Source organism: Propithecus coquereli, unplaced genomic scaffold (assembly GCF_000956105.1).
Source record: "Propithecus coquereli isolate 6110/MARCELLA unplaced genomic scaffold, Pcoq_1.0 Scaffold8, whole genome shotgun sequence".
NCBI classification, from domain to species: Eukaryota; Metazoa; Chordata; class Mammalia; order Primates; family Indriidae; genus Propithecus; species Propithecus coquereli.
The window spans coordinates 9099454-9104612 of record NW_012154173.1 but is presented as its reverse complement, the minus strand read 5'-3'; the positions used below and the strand labels follow the sequence as shown (position 1 = coordinate 9104612).

General features: G+C 45.4%; 1 pseudogene; it reads left to right on the top strand.

The window, feature by feature from the left end:
- The first annotated feature begins 504 nt into the window (after nucleotides 1-504).
- LOC105825350 lies at nucleotides 505-3978 on the top strand (annotated as a pseudogene).
- The last annotated feature ends 1181 nt before the right edge of the window (nucleotides 3979-5159 follow it).

Genomic DNA, 5159 nt, shown 5'->3' with positions numbered 1-5159 from the left:
GCCGGGACGTTCCCTACCCACGATCGCAGCCTGAGCTGCGTCCACAGCCCTCTTTTTGGAGGAGGGTTGCCGCTCCGCATGCTGATCTGCCCCTGAAGACACACACTCCTCAGTAGGCTCTTTCACAGATCTCTCTTCTGTGCCCCGGGGCCATGCGATCCTGACCTGGGTGTACGGATCTGGTCTGCAGGCCTGTCCTCTGGACCCTGCAGATCAATCCCTGACCCTGTCAGGGGTAGAGGTGCTGGTCTTGAATCACCTACAGGGTGCCCAAGCTGGATCGATTTCAGTCCGCCTTCGGATTTGCCCCGCTCTCCTGGAGTCCCCAGGCAAGCAGCACCTGGGAGGGCTGGTGGGTAGGGAGCTCACAATCTGAGTACCCCTCAGTCTGCTGTAGGGCCCCAGAAGGAAAGGTCCCGTTCCTTGGAGATGCCTCTGTGTGGTGGCTAAATTGTGTCTCTGGGCCCCCACGGGTAGGGAGGGGGAAGGAGAGAATGGAGCACCATGGCGTCTGCCGCTAGGCTCGGGTCTGCGCCTGGGGAGGTGCCTGGAAGGCGCTGGGAGCCCGGCGCTGAGTCCGCAAGAGGCCACTGCTCACTGGCGGCAGCCCTCTCTGGGCTGGTGTCGGCAGGTCTCTCCAGCCGCTCAGGAGCCACCAGCAGTCCGAGATGCGAGGGAGGGGGAAGTTAACCACTCCACCTACCCTTGTCGCTGGTCTCCGAGCCTCTCGGGACCTTTCTCCTTCCAGTTCTCCTCCGCAATGTCTTCCCGTGGAGTCTCCTGTAGTTTCAGGCACCCTTCCTTCCGACCCTCACCCGATCTATGTTTCTCTGCTAGCTTATTTTTTTCTCTTGAAAGGCAGAAATTGATAGTAGGAGAATGTACTTTGTTTTGTATGGAACAGAAACTGTTTTAGATTAGAAAAAATGTGTTCTCTTTGATTCTAACTAATGCCGTTTGCTTCTGTAACCGTGCTTGCTTTTAGTTGTTAGTCAAATATAGCTAATCAGAATGAAAAACAGGGCAGCAGTGACTCCATGACAGGCCGAACTTCCTAGAGTAGGCCTAAGTTTCAGTTTCCCCGAAACCGAAACGCGGACCAAAACTGGCGCCGGTGTGAAAGTTGAAAATCCCCAGGCTTGGAGCCAACCAATCAGGGGTCAAAACAATCAGCCACTTTCAAAGGAACCAATGGACTAAGGGGGGAGGGGGGATGGTGTGCCCAGTGTGTTGTGTGGAACCTGCGTGTCGTGTGCCACCGGTGTGTCGTGTGCAAAAGGAAGTATAAAAGCTTCACTTTTACCCCAGGGCAGGGTCCTGGTTCATAGAGGAGGCCACTGCGTTGGTGCTCTGGGACTTGGACCCTAGCTCGAGCTAGCCAATAAACTCCTTTGCCATTTGCAGCCTCGGTGACTCCGCCTCTCTGTTCCTGGGGCTGAGGGGAACCGGTTCTAACACTCTTTCTTCTAAAATTCGTCTTTTTTGCAGAGACACTCTGACTGGCGGCTTTTCTCGTCCGCCTTCTTGGCTCCTCTCGAAAGAATTTCTTTTGAAAGGAATAAAATCTTGTTAGATATTGGCAAGATGAAGAATCTCAAAATCTTACTATACCATTATCTTTTAGAAAGATCTAGATTTTCATATATTGAGCTTGCATAAAATGAAAATCATGTGATCCAGAAATATTCTCTAATAACTAATAATAGTTAATAGCAACAATACAAACAACTAATCACAATAATTCTGAGAGGCAGTGTAAAGTAGAGAAATGAGTATAGACTTTGATGCCAGATGAACATGATTTTGATTCGTTTTTGCCACTTACCAGATGTGAACTCATTTAGGTCAATTAGGTTCTTTTTGATGACTAGCAGTAACCTCTGAAAATTACTGGTAGTGAGCGCTCTACATCTCCTCTCTCCAACTTTTCTGTCAGTTTACAATGATAGCAGGACCAATTTCAATCACATATATACACAGACATTTATTAATAAGTGGGCACAAAAGAGTCATTCCATTGTTTCTGTGCTCTGTGTTCTTTGTTCTTTTAGGTGCTCCAACAGCACCTTGTTGTAAACACAACTGTAGTCTAGGGGCAGGATCCAGCTCATTGGCTAACTGGAGTGAGATGTCTATAAACCTTCTGAATTAGTAGCTAAACTTGGGACTATTCAAAAATCATGCACCATTCCTAGGGGCCCAGACACTGAGGCTTGGTGGATTTTCATGCTGTTTACGCATAGATGGAAAAGCCTTTATAAAGTCCTTGAGCCACTAGTTTCGCCATTGAAAAACCATTTATAACCCCAATTTCCTAAAAGCCAAATATTTACTATTGGTCAGAGATGACTATAACAGAAGTTCTTGTAGATCTACATTGGAGTATATCCTTTTGCTTCAATGTTAGCTTACCACCCTGGAGTGGATATTCCTAATTAGGACAATCGATTGCTTCTTGGGTATAGGTGAAAATTAACACTCATACACATGAGGGTTTCAACCTGTCCATGCTGAAGCATTTTAAAGTAAATTATAGACAACACAACAGTTTTGGTAAGTTACGCTTCCTCTCAGAGCTTGAGACCCGAAGATGGTCCTCTGACACTTCGTGACGCATTCTCTTGGTTGCAGAAACAGTCACTAGAGGGAGTGTGGTGTGGCGGTAAAGAGCGCAGACTTGGCAGCCAGAGTTCCTGCGTTTGAAGCTCACCAGTGCTACCTAAAGATTGTGTGACATTAGGCAAGTTATTTAAGCTCTTTTCCCTTGGTCCCTGTCTGTAAGATAGTTATGACTTTCAAAGTGACAAAAGTCAGGTTTTTGTGAAGTTGAAATCAGTTGATGTATATAAAGCACCTGGGACACTGTGTGGCACAAGTATAAGACACACCATGTATAGTAGGCAGGATGCCCCTCAAAGATACCCATGTCCTAAGCCTGAAGTCTGTCACTATGTTATGTTTCTCAGCAAAAGGCACTTTGCAGTTATAATCAAGATTATAGATAAGGGAGAGTACCCTAGATCATCCAGGCGGGCTCAATCTAGTCACATGACCTCTTAAAAGCAGAGGACTTTCTCTGGCTGGAGGCAGATGTGATGCAAAAGCAGGAGAAGTCCGATTCCCAGCATGAGAGGCACTTGCCTCATCACTGCTGATTCTGACATGTAGGTGGCCATGTGGCCATGTGAAAGGACTGGCCCCTTTTGGCTGTCTGAGCAGCTCTCTGGGTGGTTGGCAAGAACAAGCACCTTAGGCAGCAAAAAGGGAGCCAAGAAGAAAGGGGTTGACCTATTTTCTAAGAAAGATTGGTATGATGGAAAAGCACCAGCTATGTTTAATATAAGAAATATTGATAGAACACTGGTCACAGGGACTCAAAAAACCAAAATTGCATCTGTTGGCCTCAAAGGTTGTGCTTTTGAAGTGAGCCTTGCTGATCTGCAGAATGATAAAATTGCATTTAGAAAGTTCAAGCTAATTACTGAGGATATTCAGGGCAAAAACTGCCTAACTTCCATGGCATGGATCTTACCTGTGACAAAATGTGCTCCACGGTGGATCATGAATGAAGCTCACGTTTATGTCGAGATCACTGATGGTTATGTGCTTCATCTGTTCTGTGTTGACACGACCATTTGCTTTGGGTTATGCTTATGCTCAGCACGAACAGGTCTGACAAACGCGGAAGAAGATAGAAATCATGACCCAAGAGGTGCGGAAAAATGCCTTAAAAGAAGTGACCAACAAACTGATTTTGGACGACCCTCAAAAGACACAGAAAAGGCTTGCCAGTCTAGTGATCCTCTTCATGGTGTCTTCGTTAGAGAAATGAAAATGCTGAAGAAGCCCAAGTCTGAACTGGGAAAACTCAGGGAGCTTCAAGGCGAAGGTAGTAGTTCTGGAAATGTTGAGGAGGAGACAGGCAGGAGAGTTGAATGAGCAGACGGATATGAGCCACCAGTCCAAGAACCGCTTTAATATTCAGGCTTTCATTGGTGACAAAGTCTTATTTGTGTATGTATGGGGAGGAGAACTGGAGAGAGGCCTCTAGGAGCTAAAGGCAATCTCAGCTGACAGCCAGCAAGGAAACAGGGACCTCAATAAGCTCGGATATGAATTTTCCCCCAGAGCTTCCAGGTAAGAGCCCAGGCAGGTTGACAACCGATTTTGGCCTGTGAGACTCAGAGCATGGAACTAGTCGAGCTCACTGGACTTCTGACCTACAGAACTGTGAAGTAATAAATTTGTGTTGTTTTAAGCTGCTAATTTTGTGGTAATTTGTTATGGCAGCAGTGGGGAACTAAGGTAATGTGTAAACAGTAGCGTTACATATTAGCACGCTTATCACTTCAATCTGCCTCAAGCAGACTCCTAGCCAACAAAAATGGCAAGGATAAAAAGGAAAAAGCTTGTTTGCAGGCGGGATCTTGGAAAACACCTTATTATTATGTAGTTTAGCTTCTTGAAGATTAAATAAGTTTCCATGTGGTGATTTTACATAGCACATCTTTTCCTTTACAATACTAAAGAATTTAACACGGATATTTCCTCATCATCAATTCCCTTTTTATAAGACTATGTCAGGAAGCTTTCCTACCTTATTTGATGGCCCCAAAGGCAGCCTGCAGGCTGCCCCTCCTTTTTTTTAAAGAGGTAGGGTCTCACTCTGTTGCCCAGGCTGGAGTGTAGTGGCATGATCATAGCTCACTGTAACCTCGAATTCCTGGAGTTAAGAGATCCTCCTGCCTCAGCCTCCTGAGTAGCTAGGACTACAGGTATGCACCACCATGTCTGACTTAGTTTTAAATTTTTTTGTAGAGATGGGGTCTTGCTATGTTGCTTAGGCTGGTCTTGAACTACTACTGGCTTAAAGCAATCCTCCCTTCTCAGCCTCCCAAGGTGTTGGGATTACAGGCGTGAGCTACCATGCCCTGCAGACTTTCTTAACTTTTAGGATTTTACTATTGATCTCTGGGGATTTTGATACTTTAGTAAAAATAGCGAACATACAGAGATGACAAAGTTTAGAAAACCTCATAATGTTCTCATAAATATTACCTGAACTTGTATTCTGTCTTCCTTTTCAAATGGTAACTGGAAGGCCATTTGAATTTGATTCCTTTTTTTTTTTTTTTTTTTAGACAGAGTCTCACTCTGTC